Here is a 13,548-nt window from a genome sequence, read left to right on the forward strand (position 1 = left end):
TGGCAGCTGCCCATCCCAGCCATATCCATATCTTCAGTGTGGTGAATGCAGAGGATAACGCGACCGACGTGACATTTTCAGCATGCGGAGCTGCCTCCTGCCACAAACCCGAGATCTTACGGAGCTTATTGACAGCCCAGAGAGAGAAGGTAGGGACAGAGTGTTTATGGCGTTATTACTGAGTAAGAATAATGTCGGCTGTCTCTTAAAATTAATGATATTACAAAACGCAGAATATTTATCAGTCTCATGATATCTAGATGTATCCTGTTTGTCTTTCAGAGTTTTGTGGAAATAATTCTCTTGATTTTGAATCTCTGAGGGTACAGCTGGGGGTTTATTACTTTATAACAAAAGTAAACATCTAAGAGCGATGCGTTTTAATCATCTTTATCTGCATTTGTTGTGGGAGGGAGCTGATCCTGGGGTGTTTAGATAAGTTTTTGGTGCCCTCTTAACTGAGTTTTTTTGTATTCTTCTCAATGACAGAAATTCCCAAGTATCCATTGATTTCTGTTCACGGATGGGCTGTCTGCAGGATGGCGGGTGCACAAGCCATAGTGCAGTCAGCAGATCCCCGCCTCTCGTTGATGGAGGTAGTGCATCTTTAGTCTCAATTCCCCATGTCGGAAACGTGTCCTGCACAGAAACAATTTTACCAGAACTGTTATTCTCTGCCCCAAAACCCTTGCCTGAATGGTGGGACTTGCACGTCGACTATCACCGGTTCCAGGTAGGCAGATTCTCTGGACCATGTTCCTGTGTGACTTATCCCTTACATCACCAACTTCAGACAGTCTACCTTTGAAACTAAAATATTTCCATTTGTCTTTCTAGGTGCCACTCTTTGACTTCGTTCCTTGGGCCACGTTGCCAGCAGACTCAGAGAACATTTCACGGTAACGGCTATGCGTGGATTCATCCTATCGGCCACTGCTCGGACCGCCATCTATCACTGGAGATCATAAGCTATAGCACAGATGGATTATTACTACACAGCAGAGCGTCGAGAAGTAAGAACTTCATCGCAGTTGGTGAGTATCAAGAAATGGTGTAGGGGATAGGAACATCAACTAGAGATCAGAGGAATAGCATCTCTTCTCCCTTATATTATAGATGGTTATTTATTAGTTATTATATACCCCCTATGCTTCTTTAGAAGGAAGATGATCGTGTAGGTTTCTTTCTGGGCTTTAATTGATTCAAACTGAGAAGAAATCGAGAACTAAACCACTTTTATTGAATGTCTACACCGTACAATACAGAGAGTCAAATCACAAGTTCAATCTAAAGAGTAACAAGTACAATGAGTTACAAATCAAAGCATAGAGTAATAAGTACAATGCAACAAGTTACAAAGCATAGAATTACAAGTCACAATGCAAAGAGTCATTACAGTGCAATGAGTTACAAATTACAAGGCATAGAGTAATAAATACAGTTATGAAGTCATGAGTAACATGAAGCAAAAGTAATAGTAAATCTACATTGACAATAATCGCAGTTGAATTACATTCTTAGTCTGCTCCGTGTCCAGCCGCACTGCTGTTAATGTGGTTTTGTTTCCATTCCCAGAGATTACAAGGGGCCGGCTCCTTCTCATCTTCAGACAAGACCTGACCACGCTGAGGCTTGGCTTGCCAGAGCAGGTGAACGTTACAGTGGGAGAATGGCATCGGATAGACCTGCGCATAAAAGATAAAGTAAGTTAATTATCACATTGTGAGCCAGACATGTAATTAATGCAGCCACAGGAAAGCTTAAATATTCTCCTTTACTCACAGAAGTAGAATAAAGACAAATCTTTAAGAGCAGACACAGAGCTGCATTATACTCAACTAACTGACCCTCAGCTAACTCTACATGGAACATATAACCAAGACAAGTCACGCCCAATACACAACGATTCGAGTCACACGCAGTCACATTTACTTAAAGGAAATGTCAACGTTGGGCAGTCTGGGAAGATGAATTACTGACTTCATTGACTTCGGTGCAGGGAGTCAGCCTGACTCTGGATCGCTGCCACACTGCTTTGATAAATGAGACAGAGGGGATCAGAGGAAAGCTACTTACAGAGGATCGAACGAGTTGTTAAGGCCGGAGTCATCATGCAGGACAGAAGGTATGGAGCACACGGACGGCTTGGGCTGGAGATCAGGGCTGACTTCACTGCAGTCACAGAGGATAAACCGGGATTAATGCCTAGCGGCTGCTCCACTGGGTTTGCAGTCTGCGTGGATGAAGAGAAAGGAGGTGTTGAAGAGTCATGACATAATTTTTATGCATGTTTATTATTATCTGCAGTAGTAAAGCCCCACACCATGTGTTAGTGTGACCCGTGTCTGATATGCATGCCATTCTCTGCAGGTTTTGGGAGCCGGATACCGTTCTGCGGCTCGGAGGCGTTAAGCAGTCATCTACTCGTTCCCACTATCTCCTTCCACACAAACCCTTTAAAGGCTGTCTCCGCTACATCGTTCTTAATAAGCAGGTAATGACTTTCTATCACGCAGAGTATCGCTTACCTCTTACTGCAGACGGCTGCTCTGTAGTGGACGTGGGAGCTGCAGATGGATCCGGTAAACTGGATCAACTTCGTTACTTTGGGGGTCTCTGAGCAGAGGCACGCGGTATAACCAGGTGGGGTAGCAGGATAGTCCCGACTGGTATCACATAGGACAGAGGTTGTTAATGATTCCTATAAGACACGGATAAATTAGAAAGTTCTTTGATTAGTAACATGTATTACCAATATTCAGTAACATACAACTGGCAGATATGCAGCCGGACTGCACGAGGAGCCGGGTCAATAGACATTCTAAGGGTAACTGAACCGTAAGAACGCAACCGGTAGCGGGATCTGTATCAAAGTTTTCCGCCGAGTTATCTGAGCTACTTTGTGCTGACCTGCAGAATGATCTCTAATAATTTTCTTTACTGTGTGTGTTTTTCCTTTAACACAAGTGTATGGTCTAGCAGCCCCGCTGGAGGCCCTTAATAGCTCCCCAGGCTGTGCGAGGAATGGTACAGCTTGCTCATCACCCACACCCTGCGACTCTCCTTGAGTCAGTGACCCCCAGATGTGATTGCCCACCCGCTCACCAGGACTGCGAAAAAGGTACAGGCTTGGCTTACACCGATGCGCTCACGGGTAATAACTCTACAAGAACATTAAAGGAGACCCAAACCTGAATGAATGGTTCCACCACCTTGCTGATATCACAATGTCTCCCAATATAAAATGTGTTTTATATTAAGCCATTTAGATGAAGTACTATTTTTCATGCCAATATTTATGTTATATTAAAGACTCACCTGAACTGGGACATCTTTGTGAATGCGCAGAGTATAGTGTAGATTATTGGAAAATGGGGAGTCGCGGTGCGATCATCAAGGAATCCATTTGAATGTTTGTGCCCAAAGCTCTGCCAGAAAGGACTCTTCATACATCACATCTGAATGCTCTGCCACCGCCTGGTGCTCTGCTGGGCGATCATTTCTGTATCATAGTGAAGAGGGTAATCTGCATTATATACTCATCCTTTTGCAGATGTCCACAAACACTTCTTCCATCCTGGGGGCCACATCCGGAACCTGCTCCCTCATTCTCCATGCGCAGCAGACACATTTTCAGGCAACGTTAAGAACACACAACGCCGACAGCATCATCTTGCGTTTGTCTTCTAAGGACCGGAGCAAATCCATCCACCTGCAGGTACCAAACAGCATGAAGTCCATACCTTGACACACGCCATGCTGCACGTTAGGTAGAGTCGAGTCCACATCTGAAGCTCCCGATTCAGAGCAGCCGGTAGATGGGACAGCTTTAGGGTCATTGTATTTCAGTGTTCGCTGCGAGAGCCCAGAGTGCTCCACTGTTAGGTGGTCTGGGTCTGCAGCAATGGCGAGCAGCCTGTAGATCATAGCAGAACTTGTTTTGTCGAGGTGAGGCATGGGCTTCTAACAGTCTCCTACAATCTCAGAGAGTGGAACAAAGTTGGCTTGGAAAGGATGCAGAATGAGTTGACGCTTCGCTTTAATGGAGGAGGGGAGCACAGAAAGACAACAGCAGCTCACGGGACCTACAAAGAAATTAGTCCTTCCGAGATGCGAGACTCAGGGAAGTATCAAACAATCGGGTTATCAAGGTAAACAAACAAAAAATTGTTAGATAGTAAGCGTTTACGCTTTCGCAACAATGGGCTTTAATAGAACTGTAAAAGCATTTCTAGTGAATGTAAGATTAGAAGCTGTCCGTAAATCCATGGGGTATAAAGACTCTCCCTGCCCGTCATTACCTGGAATACACCATACGATGCTGAATTCTCACTGTCCCATCATGCGCTGATCTCCAATTCCTTCTGTGTAATCAGGATGCATAAAGAACGCGAGACTGAACGGCTACCGCCTGCCCATGGAGTACACGACAGCCTCGCCGGTGTCCGTTATAAGCCGGGAAGGAGTGACCGAAGGCTGCGTCTCAGACGTCTGTAGCAGCAGCCCCTGCAGCCGCGGCTTTGTCTGCGTTGATCTATGGATGAGCCACGAATGCAGGTATCACCCAACGCGTGCTGGGGTCACAAGACTTCAGAAGAGATTAGAGCTTTGGGGTCTTACCTTGTGCTTTCTAAGCATTCCCAGTTAAGCTGCACTCCATACACCACATTCACTCCACTCGATTGTTAAACCACCACTCCCATGTGTTGAGGGATAATGAGAATCGTTGTCCTGTATGAAAGAGAAAAACATTTTGAAACACTTTGTTTATACAGCGCTGGAAGTCCTACCAAGGGTGGCTCCGGGCAAGATAAGATTGGTAACAACCCTGTTATTCATGATGGATCACGAAAAAGCATTAAACTATAAAAGATATTCAGTACCTTGCATGCTTCAAGAGGATAATTCTTGTGTCTCCATTCGCAGTGCTGATGGCCGGAATTCTGTTGTGGTCTCAGTGCAAGGGGAGGAAGACCATAAACCAAGGAGTTTATCACAGATCTGGGCATAGCCAGGACCTTGAGGACACCAGAAAAAACATCTTCCATTACAACAAAGACCACGTGAGTAACGAGTTTGTGGGATGCAATGTTACATTTTTTATATGTAGTTTGTAGCAAGTTTAAGACTTCGGTCCACTCACCAACTAATACCAACCATGGACAATTGCAGGCCGGTAACGGGTGGGAGCTGCTGCTGATCCTGGAATTCTGATACAATCCGTACTCCATACGCCTTAAGTCGCTTCATACACAGCTGAAAAGTTAAAGGGATAAAGGCCTTGTGTAAAGAGATGGAATGTTTTAATTACCCAAATCACACTCAAAATACATTTATGGGGGGGTAGTAGGCAAGCACAGATTTGGTGCAGGACGGGTTAAATTGGCTGAATGCTCGTTTGACGCTGGGGGCCAAAGTTTGGGACTCTCTAAACTCTACTTTAACAGGGACGACGATGATCTGCAGTGAAAGAGCGATGATCGGGAAAGACATCCTATGCTTTTGGCAGAAACTTGCGGTGATAACATTGAGGATTGTGCACCCAAAGCAACAATGGTTTGATCTGGAGAAGCTGCAGAAATATAGGAGAAAAAGCGGACCAAAGAGCTTACAGTCTAACCCGTGGTATCCCCTCGCTCACCTCGGGACGGAGTCCATCGAGTCTGAAGACGTCCAGAACAGCAGCAAACAGGTCTGCAAACCTAGAACCGGGACAAGAAGCTTGCATTAGTTCTCTAGTTACCCTTTATACCCCCGCGTGACTCCAATTAACGTCTAATCACCGCACCCCTATCAAAGCTTTAACGACTCCATTTAACGAGCTCCACCCGGGACTGGGATTCCATTTCCTTACGAGGGCCCAATAAGGATACAGGATTTATTTCATTTTAACATTACGGGGCTCACTCAGCCCACCCACGTGACCCCCTGTTCATGCCTTACCGCCGGCATGCATTCACCTGTGCCAAAGCCCCAGCTCCCTCTTCTGTTTTCACCCTTTAAAGATTGAAATAAACTCAGTAAAACGATTATTTAGCTCTTTGTCCACAATTTGTAGTAAACATTGTTAGGGGCCGGCGATTAAAACAAACCATGGAAACAATTGGAGACCAGCCCAAAACTTCATGAGGCCATTTTTGCTGCACGTGGCAAGTTCCAGCCCCAATATTTGTTTTATATATCACCATCATATTTAGTAGCGCTGTACAACGGCTAGACAGGGTATAAGTAGTATGTAACATAATTTGACTTAAAACACAGGTGAGGAGGGCCCGCTTGTGTTAATAGGGGGGCAAACCCTGCATTTTCAAAGTATATTTGACAAACATTTCAAATAAAAGATATATATATAGAAAACCGCTTCTAACAGGATTATGGCCCACGAGAGCTCCTGTATACTGCGAAAGAGCATCTAAAAGTATGAAATTAACCATTTAAGTGTAACCAAACTACTGAAAAACTTATGTAAAACAAAGAAATTACTTTCACAGTATTAGGTAACAAACACGCAAATAAACTTGTACAAAAAAACTATGCATACCCCGACCATGCGAGACACTCTGTGACTGAAAGAAACGATCTCTGCTTCTGGGGGGTAGATCTAGAGGGCTGCATTCATTTCAAAATCACAGAATTCACAAACCTTTGCCGGTCAATCTCCAAGCTCAAGACCAGAGAATCAGCTCCACAGGACCAACACGCAGCACCAAGAAACACAAAGTTCTGGCAAGAAAGCTGGAGAAACGCCCGGGTTAAATAGACTTTTGATTGATTGAGGAAATTAGGTACAGGTGTGAGTCAGGAGCAGGCAGCCATCTTATGTCCATGGAGAGGTAAATAGTACAAAATATAACAAACTATATGTAGATATAGCTTGTTTCATGGCAAAACAGCAAAAAGTCTAGTTGTCTTGTGGCGTAATGGTGATTCTATTCCTGGTAAATATATATTATTATAGCGGCTGCGCGTATATCTAAGTCTTCAGAGTAGGTGAATTTGAGTTTATCTTTTATGGACGAATGCACTTGGGATGTAGAAATAGTGAGGCAAACTATAGCATTGGGAATGCCGTTCTGCCAGTGACAGCAGACGAGAGGGATTTAGAGTAATAATTACTGATGACTTAAAGGTAAGCAGACAATGCCGTAAAGTGTTGGAAAAAGCAAGCAGGGTGCTGGGTTGTATAACAAGAGGCGTTGGTAGCAGGAAGAGTTTCTGCCTTATATTGTAAATCATCCAAAATGTTATACAAGGAAACATGCTTCTCTACGTATATATTTTGTGCTGTTTCAATAGCATGAGCATCCTGCCATCGTGTACTATTCACCATACATCAATGGGCCCATCAGGAAATACTACTTTACAGAAAGGGTAGTGGATGCATGCAATCACCACACAGCAGAAGTGGTAGATGTTAATACAGTGAAGACATTTAAGCAAGCATGGGGTAGGCATAAGGCTAAACTAGATATAGGATAAGACAAGATACTAAGGAAAGGATTCAGAGGTTGGGCAGACTGGATGGGCCGAATGCTTCTTATCTGCCGTCACTTTCTATGTTTAACACAGGCAGGCAGAAGGGACCCTTGCGCTCTCTCAGAAACTTTACTAAAGGAGCCAGTCGACATTGGGTGCTCATTGACTATTAGGTGCCTCAACATCGACATCCCTCACATCACAGTGTAAAAAATACACATCCTGACTGTAAGCAACGTCTACCATCCATTATATTTCCAGAATATGAACTTTACTTCCTAATCACAAATTCACCCGGCTTTTTGCAATCCATTTATTAAATGCAAGGTTTTTTGTAATATAAATTAAAAAAAGGACATATCTCTTACTAATAAAGCTTTTGGACATGCTTGGATTAGAACCAGCAACCCTTTGGATGGAAGGTGGATAGCTTACCATTACGCCATATGGTGATTGTGCAAAAGCTTCTGTTTCACATTTATATACCGCGTCCGTGACCCAGGCACAGGCAGGCATTATATATCCACGGGGAGAGTGATTGTCTGTAAGAACTTTGTGGTGTGATGGTTAAGTGGGCTGCTTATGATGCTCAAGGTTGTTGGTTTGATTCCTCCTGGTTGTGTTTGAAAAAAAAAAAAACTGCTGTGTAAATATATAATTAGCTGTATGCACCAATTATTATTTTTTTCAGCACAAAATATCTTTAGATAACGGCATAAAAACAGGTGCCTTATCTCGTGATTCATTTCCCATGAGTCCTGACATACACAAACAAACACAACCACACTGACTCATACACTCAACCTAAGGCCAACACCACCACCACCACAGACACCACTACTGTTAGGGCTCATGGGAATTGAACCAGCAACCTTTTGTATGGGGCATAAGACACCTGGCCATTGTGCCACCCGCATAGCCAAGAATTTCAGCTTTCCGTAGTCCTCTTATACTCACATGCACTCGTTCTAAAACTTATATATATTTACATAAGTCAAGCTGGGGGAACAAACCAGTAACCTTCTGTATCGGAGGATATACACCTAACCTTTGCACCACCAGGTAGTTGGAAATTTCTCCACCCCACAGATATATTACGCTCGCCTGCTGCCCCTACTGCCCCTACGCACATCTCCTCAGGAACAGGCAGGCTTTATACGCCAAATGGGGAGACAACGCACATAACAGCGTTGTGGCGTTGTGGTTAGGTGGGACGCCTACAAAGGACAAGGTTTCTGGTTCCCTACCTAAGGGTTCTTGTACCGTGTGGTTGTGTAAATATGAACACAGCCACTCTAACTTATACACAGCTCACAAAAGTATTTTGTCTTATATTTTTAGAGCAAATATTTTTACATAGTGGCATAAAAGTCAGGTGTCCTATCGACTGTTTTATACTTTCCATGATTCCTGACTTACACAGCCACTCAAACACATACACACACACCAACACCGCAATGTTTATTTGAGCTATCCCTGTGCTGTAAGGAGGGAGGAAAAAGGAGAGAGGTGCAGCTTAGTGAATGAGGGGACAAAGGGACTCTGGGGATGATTATGGGGGAGAGGACCTCCCAAGGTTACAGTATGGTCAGAACGAGGGAAAACTGCATTAACTCTCAGTCTTCACTCAGCCAGTGTGGCAAATATTTTATTTTGAGTTGTGGGAGCAGAGGGAGTGATTGCATGCTAGGGAGTGTGGAAGGCCCAAGTTTTGTTACAGACATTGCACTGTTACCAGTGTTTAATATATTACTGTACTTGTTTGCACTTGCACATAAACAATCTCTAATTAAACTATCGGTAGTTTGTTACAAGATGTTTTCCTTACGTTTGTGTGGGGCGGCAGAGCCAGAGTAATCGTCTGCACGGCGAGCCTGAACATTCTAAGCTTAACCTTCAAACAGGGGGCGGAACCAAACTTTGATTGAGGTCAGCTGTCATTCAATTCGTTAAATGGAGTCGTTAAAGCTTTGATAGGGGTGCGGTGATCAGACGTTAATTGGAGTCACGCGGGGGTATAAAGGGTAACGAGAAATAATGCAAGCTTCTTATTTAGACATAATACATCTTTAACCAAAACAGTGCACTGCTAATAATCTTAAACAAAACCGTACATTAACCCTAAGCTATTTTTTAGTTCTTGTCCCACATTTTTCCATTCGCATACCTGCCAACACACCCAACATTTTTGTGGACAGTCCTGCTTTTTTCCAGTTCTGTCCCATCAAATTTAGCTAAACTAGGTATACTAGTGCACGTAGGTAGGTATAGCTGGGTAGGGTAGCACTACAACATTAAATAAATATAATAAAGTAAACAATAAATATAACTTTAAAATAAAATTAAATAATTCATTTGTTGATGCCAGACCAGCCCCCTTCCGGCGACCAATAGAGTCGCACACACGTACCTTCACGGCGCGAACGCATCTGCTGCTGCGGCTCTGATGTGTTCTTAACCCCGTATTAACCCCTGCTACGCAGCCGGGAGAAAACGAAGATGAAACGAGCATGAAGAATGTCCGCGAATGTCCGCCCGTTCCTGTCTTCTTTTCGGGCGAATATTCGTGGACATTCTTCGTGCTTGTTTCATCTTCGTTTTCTCCCGGCTGCGTAGCAGGGGTTACGAAGATTTTTCCCCCCCTGAAGACGAACACGAAGAGCTCCCTGGTGCCCAAGTCTAATCGTTATAGTGGATCTATGTATTTGTATCATTTTATACTTGGTGCATATGATTATATGTGGAGCAGGCAGACATCGTATGCATTACTAACCATATAAAAATAATTTGGTTCTAAACTCCATGAAAGCTGGATCTACGTGTGTAGCGCGTCTGCATGTTCTTCTTATGTTTTTAGAGGGGGTCCGTATGAGTAAATGTAGAGCAGGTGGGCAGCCAACGCCATGTTGTGGTGTGGCGTAACGGTTAGGTGTTTTGCCTAAACTGTGACTGGTTTCTGGTTCAAACCCACTTTGCTCCCGTAGGTAACTGTATAGTGCTTCTAACCCCCTTCGCTTCGTGGCTAATTTATTTCTAATGTTTTTAGAGTCGGGAGATATTAGTATATGTGGAGCCGGTGGGCACCCATCTCCTGTAATGGAATGGCGTGATGGTTAAGTGAATTGTGTAACGTGTGGCTGGCTGCTGGTTCTCACCCGTCGGTCTGCTGTACGAGCTGATTTCTAATCTTTTAGAGCGGGTACATGAGAGTATTGTGCTGTGGAAACAGCAGCCAGCAAAGATCAATTTGCGCCGGTGGTGTAGATGTTAGGTGCGTTACCCACCACCCAAAACGCTACCGGTTCTAATCTCCGTGAAACCCGTGTTGATGTGTGCAGCGTGTCTGTGTGTTTTCTTTTAATGTGTTTAGAGGGGTATATATGAGTATATGTGGGGCAGGGGAAGATCAGGAACCGTGCTGCTTCGTGGTGTAACGGTTAGGTGTGTCACCTACCGTTTCTCTTGTTGTTGGTTCTAACCCCCTTAACTCCTGTCGGTAACTTGATGTTGGCTTGAATGTTTTTTTTCTTAAGTGTTTAGAGTGGGGTACATAAGAGTATTTGGGGGACAATCAGTCAAGTCATAACCAGCCGCAGTGGTAGGTTAGGTGTTTGGTGCATTATCTACCATGCAGCGCTTTGTTGGCTCCAACCCCGTGATCTCAGTAAACAAACGTCTGGTGAATGTGTTTTTTTTAAATGTTTTTAGAGCGTGTGAATCTAAGTATATGTTTATCATGCCATGGTGTGGTGTAGTGGCTGCGTGTATTACCTGTAATACAACAGGTGAACTCGCTGTGTATAGTGTGGCTGTGTTATAGTGAGTGTTATAGTGCGTGCGTGTGTGACTTATTTTATATTTGGTGCATGTATGTGTATCAGGCAGCCGGCGAGCTCCCGTTCATGCGGTGGCGTAAAGGTTGGGTGCGTTATTCATGTTGTGAATGATAATTTTAGTCCCTGTGAATGTGTGGTGCGGTTGTGTTGATTGTTATAGTGGATCTGTGTATTTGTATCATTTTATACTTGGTGCATATGATTATATGTGGAGCAGGCAGACATCGTATGCATTACTAACCATATAAAAGTATTTTGGTTCTAATCTCCATGAAAGCTGGATCTACGTGTGTAGCGCGTCTGCATGTTCTTCTTATGTTTTTAGAGGGGGTCCGTATGAGTAAATGTAGAGCAGGTGGGCGGCCAACGCCCTGTCATGGTGTGGCGTAACGGTTAGTTGTATCGCCTGCAGTGCGACTGGTTTCTGGTTCAAACCCGCTTCGCTCCCGTAGGTAACTGTATAGTGCTTCTAACCCACTTTGCTTCATGGCCGATTTATTTCTAACGTTTTTAGAGTTGGGAGATATTAGTATATGTGGAGCCGGTGGGCGCCCATCTCATGTGGTGGAATGGCGTGATGGTTAAGTGGATTGCCTAACGTGTGGTTGGCTGCTGGTTCTCACCCGCCGGTCTGCTGTGTGATCTTTTTCTTAATCTTTTAGAGCGGGTACATCAGAGTATTTGTGGAACTGGCAAACCCCCCAACCCAGTTGAGATGGTGGTCTAGGTGTTTGTTGCGTTACCCCCCCCCCCCCCCTCCATACAAGTGGATGCAGGTTCTATTCTCCATGTATCCTGTATATAAACTAATGTTATGTTTTCAGAGTCGGTGAATCTGAGTATTTGTATAACAGACAAGGCCCTTTTGCCCCATGGTACTGGTGGCGCAAGTCTTAGCTGTGTTCATCACCATGCTCCTGGCCCCTGGTTCTAATCTCTGTGATTCCTGTATAACGTATGATTTTATGTTTTTTTGGAGTAGGTAAATTTGAGTATATGTGGATGGGACGAGGGCGGCCATCCAGCCGTGTGCGTGGCACGTGTGTTAGGTGTATCGCTCACCATGCGTGAGGCTCCTGGCTCTAATCCCTGTGCGGCCTGCGTGTAAGGGTGGATATTTGTAACATTATGTTTTTCCAGTGGGTGAATTTGTGTATTTGTATTAGGGATGAGCAGCTCTTCTCCATCTCGAAGGTGGCGCGTGTGATGCGTGTATCACACACTGTGCCGTGAGTTCCAGGTTCGAGTCCCAGGAAGTCCTGCGACTAGAGACGTTAAGTTATGTTTTTAGACTCTGTGAATTTGAGTATAAGTATTACGGACGAGCAAATTCGGTCTGCCACAAGGGTGGCGCAGGTGTCAAGTGTACTTACTTACCAAGCGGTTTGGTTTCTGGTTCTAATCCCCGTGAGGCCTGGCGAGTGGTTGCGGTGCGGTATGGTCGGTGCGGTGTGTAAGGCGTATGGGTATGTTCGGTGTGGTGTGTAAGACGTATGAGTATGTTCGGTGGTGTGTGAAAGTGCGTATGTGCGGGTCAGGATGATTGGGGGTTAAGGCCAGTCGGTAGTACACAACACCTTTTATGCTTTTTTCTATAAATGCTAAAAAAAATAATAATAATACGGCAGCGCACGTTTTTTTTTTTTTCAGGGTAAGACCACTGTACGCACAGAGACATTGTCAGTAGCTGTACCAAGCCACACGGAAGCGAGGTATTAGCACATCATCTCGTAGGCAACACACCGAACCTTCAAGCGAAACCAGACTGAGACCGCAGCATCGAGTACGCAACATACCGAACCTTCAAACCACCGCATGGCTGGATGCTCCCCACGGAGCTACAGGGAATCGAACCGGGACCGCAACATATGGCAGGCAGTGCACCTAACCATTACACCATCGGATGATTGAAGGCTCTTCGTCGCCATGAACATATGACGCCTGCGTGTGATGCACAAATACTTATACCATCTAACATAATGCACACAATCTAAAAGGTGCACTACCTATTGCTTAGTGTGTCTAACTGCTTAGTGTGTAGAATTATGGTTTCGGGGGGGGCGAATTTGAGTATTTGTATTACGGACAAGCAGCTTTGTCTGTTGCAAGGGTGGCGCAGCGTCAGTGTTTGTTACATGTCATGCAGGTTGGTCCTGGTTCTAATCCCGTTGAAACCTGTACGTAAAATTATGTTTTCAGATTGGGCGAATTTGAGTATTTGTATTACGGACGAGCA

The sequence above is a fragment of the Sceloporus occidentalis genome, unplaced genomic scaffold, assembly GCF_023333645.1.
Source record: "Sceloporus occidentalis isolate IW3139 unplaced genomic scaffold, rSceOcc1.0.p SCAF_32, whole genome shotgun sequence".
Classification (NCBI taxonomy): Eukaryota; Metazoa; Chordata; class Lepidosauria; order Squamata; family Phrynosomatidae; genus Sceloporus; species Sceloporus occidentalis.